We start from the raw sequence: 17,407 nt of genomic DNA, 5'->3' as shown, positions 1-17,407 counted from the left end.
TTGGGATCAGTTCTTCTCACCCCCAAATCACACAGGGAGAATGCAGATGGCCCAGATGGCTGTCTGCTTCCACAGTACTGAAGAAGGACCCTGAGCTCAGGAAACCTAAATCTTTTATAATGGGCAGTAAGCCTGCCTGCCCTTTGCTCCAGAGGGAGACACTCTCTTTATTTCCTAGCCTGTTTATTCTAAAAACATCTTTGAAAAGTTATCCTGGAACAAAAGGAAACTAGTGCTTCTGCTAGCCAGATTTGCAAAAGCTCAAGAGGCCCATAGAGAATCATCTCCTCACAATATCCACCCTTTATTTCTACCACATTTTGGTTTCTCACAAATTTTTCCATGAGTATGCATTCTATCACCCACTCTGATTTAACTGATCAGCAGAAGCTGGTACTAAGTACATTTAATTAAGGATTCCAAACAGCAGGGTGAGGCCAACCTGTAGCACCCCTGCAACCATGGCCTCTCCCCAACCCCAGTACTAGATCCTCCTAGCCAAACCAATCCTAGTAACTAAAGGTCTACCTTAGAAATATGGATGACTTCCTTCTTAATTTTCTATATTGATCTTTTAACTTGGCCCAAGGCATGGATTCAGGTACAGAAGGAGGAAGTCTATCAAACATAATAACGTGATCAGTGAGTTAGGATTGACCCAGAGGGCTTCCAAAGTCAAGGTTTTATCATTCATCCTTCAGCTAAAGTCATGACCAATTTAATACTTCTTTTTCTAATTGGATGGCCCCCATCATAAGGAAAATTGCTTCCAAGGTGCACGTAAATAACAAGCCAGTTATCTTTCTACAAAGCTCCCCTGAATAGCCTCCTTTTGCAGAAATGGGAGGGTATATGATCACTGGTGGTGTCTCCTTAAACATCTGAAGGTCTTTTATGACCATTTCTAGAGTGCAAGTCTGCACATTTTCAGGAGAAAGGCAAATTAACAGCTGGCTTCCAGACAAGAAATAGAATCCCACAGATGTACATGGTACTTCTAGAAGAAGTAGAAACTTTGGGGGGGGGGGGGTGTTGGTTGGATTCGGTTGTCAACTTGGCCAGGTGAGCATACCTAGTTCTGTTGCTGTGGACACAAGCCAATGGTACGTGAACCTCATCTGTTGCTAATTACATCTGCAGTTGGCTAGGAGGCGTGTCTGCTGCAATAAGTGACGTTTGACTTAATTGGCTGGTGCTTAAATGAGAGAGTGCAATGTAGCACAGCCTAAGCAGCTCGGCATTCCTCATCTTAGCACTCGCAGCTCAGCCCAGGCCCTTGGAGATACAGAAAGAAGTCACCCTGGGGAAAGTTGTTGGAACCCAGGGGCCTGGAGAGAAGACCAGCAGAGACCATCCTGTGCCTTCCACATAAGAAAGAACCTCAGTGGAAAGTTAGCTGCCTTTCCTCTGAAGAACCAACAAAATAAATCCCCTTTTATTAAAAGCCAATCCGTCTCTGGTGTGTTGCATTCTGGCAGCTAGCAAACTAGAACAGGGGGCATGGGCCAGGAATCAAATCTGGGTTTTCTACATGGTGGGCAAACATTCTACCACTGAGCCACTCGTCCACCATCTAGAAGTGGAACCTTTTAAGTGGGGCCTACATGAGTGGTAGGGAGGGATTGAAAGTGCTTCTGACAATACCAACATCCTGGTGGGCCTAAGGTTCCCAGTTCAGTTTGAATAACTGAATCTTGTCCTTGTTCTTGGTAGGACTTTCTAAAGGGCAGTGAGTCTCACCTGTCTTGTTAGTACATCCCACCCTCTGGGTAGCATCCATCCTCCCCATAGAATAAAGGAGCAGCAGATTTGGGAATGAGGTGGGGAAAACATACAGAGGTGCTCTGCATGGGAGGTGAGGATCTGGGGTCCTCCCCTGCTATTTCCAGTTGATTCCTCAGTAAAGATGAGGGGAATGGTGATCAAATCACAGTTAGTGTCACCTGGCAGGGGATGGCAGACCTAGTAGTCGGTTAAGCTTAAGGTGCTCACTATAAGTTTTAGAGAGCTGTACTAGGGCATTTTCCTATGTGAGGAAGGCCCAGAGATGATTTTGAAAGGCAAAGATTTTTAATAGCACTCACTCCATATTCGTCTTAAGTCTGCAAGATGCTCCCTTTTCAGGTGCTGAGGTCATTGCCCTACCTCCACCTCCACAAAGTTGGTATATCCCATCCCTGTAGCTATAACTTCAGCTTTTGCCCAATTATCCCCGACTCACATCAAGACCTTTCCTTGGAAGGGTCATGTACAAGAGGGACAAGAGCACTTTCATAAAATGTTCAGAGCATAATTATGTTCTCCACTTTGGCTTGTATGTGCTGTGTAAGAAGACTTGGCAAGCAGTGTGTTCAGTCATGCAGTCAAACTAGGATCTTGGTAATCCAACAAGAAAATTCATTGGCTGAAAGCCTTAGGACCCTGTTTGCTGGGCTGCCATCCAGAAGGTATACCACCAGGCCATCCTGGAAGTGTTGTTAGAGGAATAAAGAAACAACATGCTTGACAACAGTAAAGGCAGCATCCGAAATTCTCAAAATAGGTCTACCCATCGGTTGGGAGACAATTCCCCGTGGGTCTTTCGTATTTCTGCACATCTTGTGAGTAAAGGTATTCCCTTTGTTCTAGATTATATTGTCCACAATGTATAGCAAATATCCTTGGAAGATAAAAATAGTCTCCCTCCAGAGCAAAGGACAGCTTCATTAACAGTCCAGTATAATAAAGATAACATTTTCTTTTGGAGCAAAGGTCAGGCTGGTTTATCGCCCATTATAAGATATTTGGGTCCCCAAAACCTGGAGTTTCTTTCCTGCAATACAACACAGTGAGAGCATCATCTGGCCAAACTCACATCACTCTATCTGATTTGGGGCTTGGGAATTGGTGTAAAATGCTAAAACTCTGCCTGCTACTATTGCCTTGAGTAGTAAAGTCCATTGTCTCTGACCCCGGTGTCTCGTCTTCTGCCAGCATCTATAAAACTACAGCAGACTAAATCATTAGCTTACAAGTAGGGTAAAATCTCAGACCCTTCACAGTTCTTGACCATCACTCCTACCTCTCTTGTCCTGATCGTTATCCAAGACGCAGCCAAGGGAAGATGTCTGTGTTCTAAGGAGAACTATATTTATTGACCAGACTGCCTCACTAAGTTGGTCAGACCAGAAATAGTTGAGGAAATAGAGCCAAAAATCTTTCTTAGGCAATTCTTAGGATGCTGTTTCAACACTCAGCAATAAAGGATACCTGTAAATGGTAGGGAGCACAGGAGGTACAGTAAAGGCCCTATCAGGCCACTGTTGGGTGCATTTTTGCAATTGAAAGGCTCACCATTGTCAAAATGCAAATGGTCCAGAAAACCAAGCCCATGACACAGATCAGCTTTACAGGCCACAATGGAATGGCAGGCGTTGGTTGATCAGACTAGAAAAATAACATCTTAACCTGAAAAGAGTCCACAGTGGTGAAGCACCATCAATAGCCCAGAGAGGGGAGGAGGCAAATCGGCCAGAAGCAGTTGAAGGCAGTGCCCCAGGCAATGTGGTCTCCCTCTCTGCAAGAGTAGGAAGGTTACAGGGTTGGAGGATTGTACACTACAATGCAGTTCTGAAAGTTCCAGCAAGGTAGACTGGAGTCCTAGAACCAAATTGCCTGTCAGAGGGGCCCCATGTCTGCCAGGAATAGGCCTTCAAATCCCTGCCCACAGGTTGTGTGGCCTATGCATGAATTTAATAATAGATTTCAGAGTACAGCCACTGGGACTGTGTCCAGACATACTATCTGGAAGTAAAAAAATCTCAGATGCATTTTTATGGCCAACATAACTGAAAGATTCTACAATAAATCATATTAATAGGAAAAAAGAAAGAATCACATTTTAGTGAACAAGACTCCAGAATAACAAAAATGTTGATGTCTATTTAATATATAAAAATATGTAAACATGAAAAAGGAAAAGAACTAGACAAAGAACAATACATCCTGCTGATGTGCAATATATAAATATTTATAATTAAAAAAACATCTGTGAGGATCTAAAAATTATCTCTCAGACTCCTGAGAAAAAGACCTACATTAAGTGTTTTCTACTGGCTTCTTTCACTTTCCCTAATGTTTTCAAGGTTCATCCATGTTGTCACATGCATCTGTACTTCATTTTTTTGATGGCTGAATAATATTCCATTGTATATATGTATGCATTTTGTTTATCCACTTATCAGTTGATGGATACTTTCCACTTTGGGGCTATTACAAAGAACCCTGCTATGAACATTGATGCACAAGATTTTGTGTGCACGTATTTCTTCAGTTCTCTTGGGAAATACCTAGGAGTGGAATTGCAACCTTTTGGAGAACTGCTTAAATGCTTATTAAAGCAGCTGCACCATTTTACATTCCCACCACCACTGTAGCAGGATTTCAATTTCTCTACATCTTTGCCAGCATGTGTCTTTTTTATTATAACTATCCCAGTGGGTGTGACACAGGGTTTCATTGTGGTTTTGACTTGCATTTCCCTAATGATGACTGATGTTGAGCATCTATCCATATGCTTGTATGTCTTCTTTGGAGAAATGACAATTTAAGCCTTTGCCCATTTTTTTTGTTTGTTTTTTATATTTTTCTTAAATCTTCACACACACACACATTCCATAATGGTGAACAATCAGTGGCTCACAATGTCATCACATAGTTGTGTATTCATAACCATGACCATTTTTTAGAGCATTTGCATCACTCCATGAAAAGAAATAAAAAGAAGAAACTCATACATAACATGACTCTTACCCCTCCCTCTCATTGACCACTAGCATTTCCCAATTTATTATACACTTTGTCCCTCCTATTATTTACTTATTTTTTTAGCCATTTTTATTCATCTGTCCTTACCCTGAATATAAGGAGAATCAGACACAAGGTTTTCACAATCACACAGTCACATTGTAAAAGTTATATCTTTATACAATCATTGTTAAGAATCAAGACTACTGGAGCACTGCTCAACAGTTTCAGGTACTTCCCTCCAGCCACTCAAATATACCATAAACTAAAAAGGGGTATCTATATAATGCATAAGAATAACCTCCAGGCTCTTGGCTCTGAAATCTCTCAGCCACTGAAATTTTATTTTGTGTCATTTCTCTCTTCCCCCTTCTGGTCAAGAAGTCTTTCTCAGTTCCTTGATGCCAGATCCCAGCTCATCCCGGGGTTTCTGTTCCACGTTGCCAGGAAGATTTCCACCCCTGGAAGTCATGTCCCACTTAAGATGGAAGGCAGTGAGTTCACCTGCCAAGGTGGCTTAGAGAGATAAGCCACATCTGAGCAACAAAAGAGGTTCTCTGGGGGTAACTCTTAGGCCTAATTTTAAGTAAGCTTAGACTATAAGTTAAGTTTCATAAGAGTGAACCCCTAGATCGAAAGCTTGGCCTGTTGATTTGGTTGTCCCCACTGAGTATGAGAACATCAGAAATTCTCCAAATGAGGAATTTTAATATTTCCTCCTTTCTCCCCAGCTCCCTAAGGGAACTTTGCAAATACTTCTTTATTCACTGCCCAAATTACTCTGGGATATATTGGGGCATCACACTAACCTGTACAAACCAACAAAACTTCATGCCCTATTCAAGATTCCATGTACTTATGGTGTTCAACCAAATTGACCACATAAGTTCAATTAGGAAATGCCTACCAAAAATATAAATTTTGCACCAAATACACATCCTTCCCTTTAGTCTCATACAGAAGTTAAAGTTTTAAAATATGGATGATATTATTCTTTACCCTGTATTCTGATTTACCTTAGTCCTATCCAGATCAGCTTCATTCGTATCTCTACTTGAAGTCTGATCCCTTTTTCAACTTTTTAAACAGTTCCTGTGTAGGGGTACTGCTGACTTTCATAGCTTCAGAGCTCTAACTCTGAGTCTCAAGTGTCACATAAATACTCGAAGTTTCTGGGAATGACTAGATTATATACGAACAGTTCAGTATCTCAGAATTTAGAATGAACAGTTACATCTCCTGAATATATGTGATTGCTGTTAGAGTTTATAGTCTAGGACCCTTTACATTAGGCCTCAACCTGTTAACCCATGTCCTTGACTTCAGTTCATTGAGTTTTTATATTATAGTTAGTCCATATGATTGAGATGTGATAATATATCTTTTTGTTCCAGACATTTCATTTAACATGCTGTCCTTAAGATTCATTCACCTAGTTGCTTGCCTTACAACTTCATTTTTCCTTGCAGCTGCTCAGTAGTCCATTGTCTGCATACACCATAAGTTCCTTCCATTCCTCAGTCGTTGTACCCTTAGGCCTCCTCCATTCATTGTGGATCAGGAAAACTGCCACCAGAAACACCAGTGTGCAAATGTCCATTTCTGTCCTCACACTCAGTTCCTCCAGGTATGTACTGAGCAATGGGGTTTCAGGGTCATATGGCAACGCCACCCCTAGCCTCCTGTGGAGACACCTCACTGCCCTCTAAGGGGCTGCACCTCTCAGTTTCCCTACCAACCGTGAACAGCTACATCTCTTTCTCTGCATTTTCTCTAGCACTTATTTCTCTCTGTCCATTTTTAAAGTTTTATTCACATATCATACACTCCAATCTACGTGTATAGACATGCCTTTGCCACCATAATCAACCTGAAGACATTACTTTTTTTTTCACAGAGAATCCATACCCTCTTCCCCATGCCCCCCGCCTGTTGCCATTTAGTTTTGGCATAATCTTTTGCCCATTTTAAAATCGGGTTAGTTGTTTTCACTGTCAAGTTGCTAGAGGTCTTTATATTTTCTGGATACCAGTCTCTTCCCAAACGTTTTTGCAAATATTATTTCCCATTCTGTGGGTTATCTTTTCACTTTCTCACTATACCATTAGCCATGCAAAAGTTTTTCATCACTTGCAGGATCAAAGTCTTAAATTTTGTTGTAGTATAATTTATCTATTTTTCTTTGCTTGCTTGTGCTTTTGATGTCATATCTAAGAATCCATTGAGTAATCTAGGGTTATAGAGATTTATATTTTCTTCGAAGAATTGAATGGTTTTAGCTCTCATGTCTAAGTCTATGGTCTCTATTGAGTTAATTTGTGTGTGGGGTAAGGAAGGGATTCAACTTCATTCTCTTGCATGTCAATATCCCATTGTTCTAGCGTCATTTATTGAAAAGATTATTCTTTTCCCCATCAAATTACATCACTTTTAAGCAAAAGTCATTATGTTTCTTTGTGACCCACAGTTGAGCAAAGGAATATTGGGCTCATTAATTCAATCATCTCACATTCCAGAATTTGTAGTACTTGGTATTTTGTGAGACAGACCTCCTCCAAATACATCTGTTAACTAAACAAATAGAAGAACCATACTTAACCTTGTTGAACTACATAAGAATTTGAACCACTTCTGTTTGCTATAAATACTCCATACTGAGAAGGAGGCTGCTGGTTTCTATTGAAGCTTGATCCCAGAGTATTTGTCTGGGAAGCTGGGGGACTGATTTTCCTGTTTTACCCATGACCTCTCCCAATAAATGCATTTATTAATTTCCATGAATTGTTGTGGCTGGTGGGAGGTGTGTAGCTGCCGCCAGTTGTATGGCTAGAAAATGCAAGCTGCCAACTGAAGGCCACAAAGACTATTGAATCACTTTTCCCCAGCTTCTTCACTGACTTGGCCCTGTAAATTTAAGCTACTCCTTGACCTTCCATCTTACTGCAGAGAGAATGTAGAGCCTTTTGAGTGTTTTCCAGGCCAATTCTATTTTGTAGCCATTCAAAAACATCAAACGATAATTTTGACTCCAAGGTGGACCCACTCAATTTGTCCAATTCAACCTGTTACATTGAAGTCAATTAAAAAAAAAAAAAGTCTGTGGAAAACATTGAAGATTTCATGCAAAAGCTGGACTTTTACTTGGGACTCCAGATAAAAAAAAAAAGCTATGAAAGTAGCCTTCAAATAGCCTATAAACAGCACCTCAAAATGAAGGGTTACAATTATTTTAGAGAGAATCCCTGAAATCAAGCAGTACAGTTCTTTCAGGCTGTCATTCTAATTCTGTACAACCAAGTCATAGTCGTGGGCATTCCTGGAAAGGACAGTCGTGGCCTGGGCATTGTCTAGACAAATGTGGTCCAGCAGCACACTGCCATCATGTAAATGCAATTGTGGTAACAAGCCAAAAGCAAATTCAGCACAAATCGAAAGTAAATTCAGCATGACTCAAAAGCACATTCGGCACAACAATAGTTTCGATGCTCAATGCAATTTATTTGCTCGCTTAATCGCAAGCTGCCAATGCAGCCAACACACAGTAGCCAGATCAAGGGCACACCACACATTTAAAGGTGAAGGATACCAGAGTCTGTAAAGTCCACTGTCAGAGGGCCAGCACAAGGCAGGTGGGTACCTTTAACAAGAGGTCTTGGGAGCAGGTGGGACGCGGCATCAGTGGAGAATCCAGAGCCGTCAGAAGGAGGCTCTGTCTGCCCTGGAAGGTGAGAGTGGGCTTCTGGACTCAATACAGCACAGGCAGTGGAGCCGGGACACAGAGCCACCCGGGTCAGCCTGTCTAGACCCTCCCCTCCCCAGAGGGTCCTGGGCTTTTGTGCCTCAGAGTTCTGATTTATTGAGTGTTCCTCTGGCAGGCATCAAACTAGTCTATGGCATTTTCTTGCATGATGTCCAATTATCACTTGTCACCAAAAACTGCTTTCTTGGCTTGTTGACATTCTAATTGTGGTCAACATGTTGAAATGTTTGGGGGAATTCAAGATCATTAATACAGTTTTTAATACTCAACAACTGTGCATCAGTTCTGACAGTGGGACAGAAGATGCTTGCACCTCCCTCAGCAGGACAAGCAAAGCTTAGAGTCGTAGATTCATAATTCTGGAAGGACCCTTAGACATTAGGACATCTCCCCTATTTATAGATGAGGGAACTGGGCCCAGGGAATTAAGGGATTTGGCCTATATCATTCAGCGGATCAAGACAGGTAGGAAAATATCTGTTATGTATGTGGGGGCTTGTTCATGTTTTGAGTCAAAATCCCTGATGAAAGACAGGATTTCATTCAAATCTGGATACTTCTTACATGCCATTGTCTCATCCATACTTTTATGCTTTGGTTTAAAGGGGGGTGGCCAGATCCTATAGCTTGTTGGGATACAAAAGACACCCTCTAGCAACATTTTTCTTTTGCATTGGATCCATTACAAGGAGAGGTCCTTGGCCTTTACTCCTTAGACTACCTTGGCATTATTCAAAAAGTCTCCCAGTTTGCATTTCACACGGCACAGGTGCTGGGCCACTCCGAATGTGGATCCCCAGATCATACTGTAGAATTCGGCAATTATTTTCTCTCTCTCTGCAGCTGCACTCAGAAGACTGCTTTTGTGGACCACCAGGAATTTCCTGTGATAGAATATCAGAAAGCTGCTGGTGACTCGGAGGAGGTGACTTCACGGGGCAAAAGTTCCCATTCCACAATAAACATTCTCAGTGTTGCCATGTAGGAGACTTCCGGCACTCCCCACACCCACAGGCCACTTGTCATCTGGACACTGAATCGCCAGAGAAGGAAGGAGAACTATTTGTACGAGATGAACTCTTTTTTAAAGGGAACTCGCCTGTATTACTGGGTATGTGACTACCATCATGAAAGAAAAAAAAAACTGGAAGAAAAAGCTTACTTGGAAAGGATTTTACAGTGGTAGAATGCTCACCCTCCACGTCAGAGACCCAGGTTCAATTCCCGAACCATGCACCCCGCCCCCCTAAAAAAACAAAAGGATTTTTAAAGGAAAACACATGGGTTTTATCAAGCAAACAGGCCAGCCAATCAGCAGTTCCTGAATTAGGGTTGGAGGCTGTCAAAAGACAACCTGTTATGTATGAACTTTTTTCTGTTTTCTTTTTATTTCTATTCATGAATGGATATAAATGTTCTAAGAAATTATCATGATGATGAATATACAACTATGTGATGATATTGTGAATGACTGTGTATGTAGAATGGAGTGATCGTATGGTCAGCATGTTTGTGTTTGTTTGTTATTATGTTTACAAAAAATTAAAAATTAATATTAAAAAAGAAAAGACAACCTGTGGGAAGACTGTCCTTTCAGGGGTCGTGTCTCCGGGTCCTGCCTTTTGCACATGTAGTGTGCGGGAAGCCACGAAGGGGAGATGCAGGGTCCACTCCTGAAAGTGAGAAGCGGGCTCTTGGTGTGGTCTGGCTACTACTGCCATTTGCCATTGATGATGGTTCGTCTCTTTTTTTTTTTTTTTTTTGGAAGAGCAAGAGGGAGGGGATGGGGTCTCCGTGGTCTCCACTAAAAAAAAAAAAAGAAAGATTATCCATTGGGTCCTGAAGCACCTTCCCAGGTGCTCAGGAGTAGATCTGGCTGTGCTCCCCAGGACAGAGCTGCGATAATGTCCCTCCACTGTGTGGCCATGGAGGCAGGGCCAGCAGGCAACAACCATCACCGTCTTCCAGGAGCCTTTACCTCCTTGACCTTTCTTAAGGAAAGAAGCCAGAACTTCCAGGAGAACAGCAGTCGGAAAGTGAGTCAGGAGGACAAGCCCTCCGAGGGAGGGAAGGGCAGCCCTGAGATGGCACACAACCCCCCAGTGCTTCCCAAACTCACACAGTCCTCTCTTGCCAATGGAGGGCGGCACAACTGGCAAACTTCTATGAGGTTTCCTAGTCTGTCTTTAAACCATCTCTGTCCCCTTCTTAATTTCTCGTGTGTCTTAATTGTATAGTGGCATCTTGTCCATGAAACCCTATTCTTAGAAGCTGCTAGTGTTGTAATTTACAAATAAGGAACACTGGGACGGGGTAACTGGCTTGTTAGCATTATAGAGGATGGAGCCAGCAAAGGCTGGGAGTAAGCTTCAAGCCTCTGGGGACTCTTTTCAAAGGGCCCCTATTCTTAACAGGGACTCTTGCCTATGAGCTTTGCTGTCTCCTTCCACCCAGCTGGTAGTTCTGACCTCATCACCTTTCACTTGTTTCCATTTGCTAGTGTTTCCCATTTATATGATTTGTCTTGCCAGGTAGCTACAAACCCCTCTCCTTTGTGTGAAACAGTACCTAATGGCGAGACTTGGCTTGTATCTTCCTAGGCCAGAATAAAACACCACTTACAGACATCAAAGTGACGCTGTGGAGACCTGTTATCCTTCTTTCCAGTAAGATGAGAGCAGCAGGGGCCAATTGCAGCTGTCCTTGCAGAGCTCTTCCTGGTCTCCAAAGTCCCCAGGTCCCTGTCTGCAATAAGAGTCCAGAAGGAGGCTGTGTGCATCCTTGAGACAGGTCCTCACTGTCATGGGGCTGGATCAGGCTTCTCCTCCAGGCTTTCCAGGGCAAGGGAAGAACTTCAGCCATCTTCATGGTTATTTCCACCATGTCTATGGGAAGTAGGGCTCCAGACAGGCCATTGCAGCAAAACACCTGCACCTGTCACACCTCTTCCTAGCCGAAACACTACTTATCTTGGACATCACTTCTGCGTTGCCATCTCTGAGTCTTCGGCAGGGGCTCCTTTCCAGGAATAAATGTGGGGGCCCAGGGCCCACCTCCGTTCACCCAAGGCATGACAGTGGAGACGTCCTCGCCAGCAGGGCAGCGCATCAGCCCAAGGCTGCTATGTCTAGGGGTGGTGTCTCTGAGAAGGAAAACAGCAGGTGCTACAAGTGACATAACTTCAGGAGGCTTAAGTCTTAAAAGATTTAATTGTTTTCTCAGTTTCCATTCATCCAGTAACTCCACCCCAGCCAGTACCTTCCTGGCCCAGGTAAAGCTCTATCTCCAGTGAGGGAAAAGAAGTGTTTTGTGGACATGTTGGAAGCGGGCAAAGAGGCACCGCAGCTTCCCTCCCACCAGAAGCTACTCCACGCTGGCTGTCGGTCCTGAAAAGGGGGCTCACTCCTCCTGTTCTGCCATGGTCCTCCCACCCCGTGCTGCTGTCCCTTTTTCTTAATTCTCACTATTTCCCAGGACGCCAGGAGCCTTGACTTTCACCCATTGTTTAGCTTCCTCTGAGGCGGTCTCCGAACCCATGACCAAACCACTGCATATTAACATTTATGAACACACTTGTTTGGGTACACCAAACGGCACTGCCTCCTCTATAGAATATTCAGGAAGGATATGTACAATGGGACCCGGATAGACCCCCAGCTGGGAGGACAAAACTGGGCGGGGAAGTGGGGGAAGGCCTGGGCCTCAAAACTGACAGCCGTGCTCTCCCCTAGTGGAGAACCAGGCCTTCGTGTTCCCAGAACCTGCATCCTCATTTGGGAAATGGCAGCGTATAATTGCAGGGTCTTGGAGGGCCTCCATTCCAAAAAGCTCATGTCTATATACTCTTTGCTGCTTGCTCACTTTGGGCCCAGATGCCTGCTCTTGTGGAACTGAAAATAATGGGGAAGGCTGATATTAAGCAAATAATCATGGTTAGTTGGCTCACAAGTGTCTAAAGGAAAACCCTTTGGGTGTTGTCTCGGCACACACTTCGGGAGTGCCCCAGTAGCCCCTGTTTGGTTGGGGATGTGGCAAAGTGTGCATGAGAAAGGAGGTGGGTGGGATTTGGGGGAAATAAGGAGGGTGCGATGGTGTCACCCAGACCTCAGAGCTTGAGAACAAAGAAGACAAAAGGAGACCATCAGGCTGTCCAGTTCTTGCTCCAGTGCCCATGTGCCCATTCATTCTCCAACTCTGAAAAACCCAGTTCCTTCTGGAGAAATGGAGACATCCTCTCATGCGATGATCATGTACTAAACCTCGTATTATCGCCATCAACCAAACCTTGACGATTTAAGCCAGGAAAGAAAAAAATACTGCCCATTAGACTGTGACATGGTGCTTTCTTATCACGCCAAATTTTTATTTTATCTCATTAAAAAATCCTTATTATTATCTTATTTAGATACAGATTTTTATCATGTCACTCATGCATACATGACAAGGAAAAGATAATCAAAATCAGTGAGGTGACTTCTAGAACTTTCTCTACGCAGAACCCCACGCTCGCAGTCACTTGCCCACTTGATCTGTGTTGCCCATGCATCTCCACACACCAGCACATTGCACCCTGGACCTCGGCCGCCACTGGGCAGCCCTTCTCCCAGGACAGCTCTGCCACTTTCTCAGGGACTCTTGTCAAGCGCCGCTCACTCGTTTTCCAAGTTTTGCTGTTCCGGCTGACCTTCCCAGAAGTTGTCAAGAAGCTTTCAGAATACATTAGCAGTGCTCTTTAGTGATCCTTAAGTGACTGGTTGCCTAAAACATCACGGATTTGTGGGTATCCGCCGCCACCAACAGAGGAGCGCACTGTGGCCGGCAGTGCGTTCAACTCATCCTGATTCCCACGACGTTACAGGGAAAGAACCGGCCTCGGAATCGGCCCCACGAGACCGCTGCGAGGGGAAACAGTGTTAATTCATACATGGGGCTTACACCTAGGCCAGGCAGATCTTGAGCGCTCAATAAAGAGCAGATTGCCTGTGTTTAAGAAATCGCATTGTCAATTATTTAAATGTTTCATAAAGCTGAGCCTGTTCATCTTTTGTAGGTAATGCAAGGCTTACGCATACCTGGCAGACAAGGTAAAGTGAGCTGAACTGCTCTACTGATAAGCAATTTGTAATTTGGAGGTGGGGGTGGGAAGGGATAGATAAGCAAAAGGGATGTTCTTTAGTTCTTTCAGAGATTAGTGAGATAACAATTAAATGTACAAAACCAGGGAGCCAGATTCAGGCCAGCTCAGAAAAGTTCCACCTCACCAAGGGGGGGTGGGAGGTGGGGGGACGGGACACATTCCTTTTTGGGTTCAGTGCAAGAGTCTAAATACCGTCCCCCGTCCCATTTTTCTATCTCTAAGATTTAAATTTAGCTCAATTATTGCCCCATTGCGTTTCTTTTGTGCCGTGATGTGGCATCTGGAACACTGAGCTCTATTTCTGAGCTGGACGCCTAATACACATTTAGGCCCTGTGAGAGCTCAGCAGGAGATGGAAAAGTTTCTCCGTGGAGGAGCTGTCACAGCAGGGAGTGAGAACAAAAACCAGCACACCCTCTCCTGTTCCTGCTGCATGGATAATTTGAAAGCGGGCAAAGGCTGGGTGCTGCCGCTGGCTGTATGGTGCTCTTCCGCCCAACTAGAAGAGCCTATATTTCACAATCCCTTCAGAATAACGTAAGAACTTTTAACCCTGAAACACCGTCAGTTCCTTTTCCTTGCATTTGTTTCTGGCGCAATTCGCTATTTGTAACGGGGAGTATCAGAATCAAAAATCTTGATTTGGCAATGTCATTGGCTACAAGCACCAAAGTTCTGCTCTGTTTGGTTTTATGTATTAAATAAGAAAACGTAGTGCAGACCCAGGGGAAACACCCATGGGAGCAAGAGAGTAATTTGGTGAACTCGTCTTCTCTTTGGAGTTTGCAGGCCAATCCTCAGGTTTCTGGTATTAGGACATCACGTCTAGCTTAGAATATGGCTATGGGCCAACAGTATATTTTTACTTTGGCAAGTACTGTCAGGCTGCACTCTCAAAGGTTGTGCCAAAATACGGTCCCTGTAGTGGTGCATGAGAGAACCCAGTTCCACACATCCTCCCCAACCCTGGCTTCTCTGATCTTGGGTCATTTGATTATCAGTAAGGAGGTGTAGGTTTCCTGTACTTATGGACTACTTGCTCTGCTCTGAATTTCTCATTTCCCTACTGGGTTGTTTCATTTGCCCATAGTCACTCGCATCTTAAAATGTTAACACAACAGATAAATGAGGCTCTGTCAAGTCACGCATGACCCAAGGGTTGTTAAAGTGGTGTTATGGAAAACATTCCCCTAATTCTCCAAAGTGCATTTAGACCCAACAGGAGCTGAGAGACCCTCTCCAAAAGCCTGCTCCTAAAACTAGAGGCAGAGAAGACGCAACTGCTGCAAGGAGAGACTAAAATGTTTCCCCTCTGTAAAAAGATTCGGCATTCTGTCACACTGTCTGTAGACACAAGTCATGGGAGCACTAGTTGTAGCAGTGGGAATGCAGAGAGAGCAGCTGTTGCCAGTTCGCTCTTTTCTCACTTAGCCTCGTCTTAAGAATTCCTGGTGGCTGGTAAGTCTGAAGTCTCAATTTACAGATTTCTTTGTTTATTCCAAAGGAAAGAAGCAGGAAGTTCATTTTTACCAGTGACCTTGACCAGATGTCTTTGATGATGATGTTTAATGATTTAAAGTTTCAGTGTAGTTTATTTATGTCATTATAAAGTGACACCATCCTTGTTTTTATGTTTTTTCACATTTGAGTGAACTTCCTGAAAGAAATAACGTATGTACATACATACGTACATACATATATCTCCAAAGTTTAAAGCAGTAGTTTTCTCAAATTTAATTTACTTATATTTATTGTAGCTCCATCTCAACCTATAAAATAAATAATGTCATATAATTTTTACCTATTTACCTATACTTTTAGAACAATAATTATTTTTGTCTAAAATGTTTTACACTTCAAGAGAAAATTTTAAACGCTCTACAATCATTCATCAGTTTGCATATCATAAATACAATTTTTGAATTACATATTTTTATTTTCCTTTAAAAAGCACAATCTTGTTTCAATGGGAAAAAATTGATTGCGAAAACAACAGTGGTGACTCCAAGTTCACCTTTAAGAGGTACAGGAACTGTAAGGAAATAGCTCCCCCTAGCGTTTTGTATGTTGTACTGCAATAGCACAAGCAAATTTGTGCAAAGAAATCAGCTGGGAATCTTAAAAAGCAAATTCACATTCCAAAAGTCAGAGGTGGGGCCGGAGTTTCTGCTTTGCCTACAAGCTTCCAGGGGAGGCCAGTGCTGCTGGTTTGTGGACCACTGTGTGTTACAAGGAGATAGAGCATGTGTATAGTGAATTTCAATAAATTTGACTATAATGCCAGTTTCCTATAGATAGAACTAGAAAGTTTTCATTGCATGTAAAGATCTTTTTAGATGTCAAAAACTCACAAGTCAAGCTCATTTTTTTCTCTTTCCACAAGAGATAATATATTAGTTGAAATGAACTGGTGATGTTCAATTAACTGTTACCAAGAAACCAGTTGCCCTAAATCAATTTCCTTACAGGCTCAACTCTTAACTTTGCCATCACATATAACATGCCCTTTTCCATCTATGAGTCCTATGAGCAATATGTTCATTTTCTTTTGTGTCTCCCTAGCAGCTGGTATAAACTGAAGTTACCAACCTGGAGGTGGGGGTGGGCATGGAAATGCAAGCAGGTTGGTGCGAAGTGACTCACTTTTGGCCAAAAGTTGCAGTCCCACTAGTTTTTATGGAGATTCTGCTCAAAAGGGAAGATTTAGGTCTTTACAGACCATCCTTCCGTGAAGCAGCTCACTGAATTTCTCACAAGAATAATGAGTACCTATGTTTATTAGACCTTCTCTCTGGCCAGTACACTGCTAAATAATTTATGTCTTCTCTGTTATAGTCATCATAACAGCCATATGAAAGAGGTTCTAGCAGTCTTACCATCTTGCAGGTGAAGCTGCTGAGTCTTAGAGCTTTAATAGCCCCAGACCCGAGACATAGCTCCAGAACAGTCTCATTTTAAAAACTCCAGGACAAACTCTGCGAATGAAATACTTGCCCTCCCCTTACATGGGACATGACACCCAGGGGTGAAAGTCTCCCTGGCAATGTGGGAGATGACTCCCAGGAATGAATGCAGACCTGGCATCATGAGATCAACAATTCCATTCTGACCAAAAGGGGGGAAAGAAGTGTAACAAAGCATCAGTGGCAGAGAGAGTTCAAATAGACTGGAGAGGCTACTCTGGAGGTTGCTCTTATGCAAGCTTCAGGTAGACCTTGCTACCTATCATAACCTGCTAATCCCCAACCAGGGCCATTCCAGCCAATCCTAAAGAACACCAAGGGCAATTTATAAGATTCCACAAGGGTTCCAAGCACTGGAGTAACTTTCCAGAAACCTACAACCTTCAGATAGGTCCCTGGTCCAAATAAGTCCTGAAACTTAGCCTAGCCTCTCCAGAACACCAGATGGTTCCATCTTTCTACCCCATATTAGTGACAGACCCTTCCAATATGAAAAATTTTAAATTGCCATAGACTAAACAACCTTAAAGAGAGGGTTAGAAAGATCAAAGGTGATGATGGAGTTATACAGAGAATATAGGATTTAACAAATGAATATGAATGCTGAATCATTAAATTGATATCTCTTTTAGTATTCAGTATTTTAGAGCAACTTGAAGTAAAAACCTGAATTTGTGAAATTGTAACCCAAGTCAAAGTCTGAAATATGTTCTACAACTTAATTGTGGTGCTATGCTTTGAAATTTATAGCTTTTTTGTATA

The 17,407-nt window shown here is 42.9% G+C and overlaps 1 non-coding gene across 1 annotated transcript; it reads left to right on the top strand.

Annotated features, from left to right (window-relative positions):
• The first annotated feature begins 10,126 nt into the window (after window positions 1-10,126).
• On the top strand, window positions 10,127-10,344 carry LOC143689342 (small nucleolar RNA U3). Its single transcript, XR_013178779.1, has one exon. It is a non-coding gene; the product is annotated as a small nucleolar RNA U3 (small nucleolar RNA).
• The last annotated feature ends 7,063 nt before the right edge of the window (window positions 10,345-17,407 follow it).

This window comes from Tamandua tetradactyla, chromosome 6 (genome assembly GCF_023851605.1).
Source record: "Tamandua tetradactyla isolate mTamTet1 chromosome 6, mTamTet1.pri, whole genome shotgun sequence".
NCBI classification, from domain to species: Eukaryota; Metazoa; Chordata; class Mammalia; order Pilosa; family Myrmecophagidae; genus Tamandua; species Tamandua tetradactyla.
This window is presented reverse-complemented; position numbering and strand designations above follow the sequence as displayed.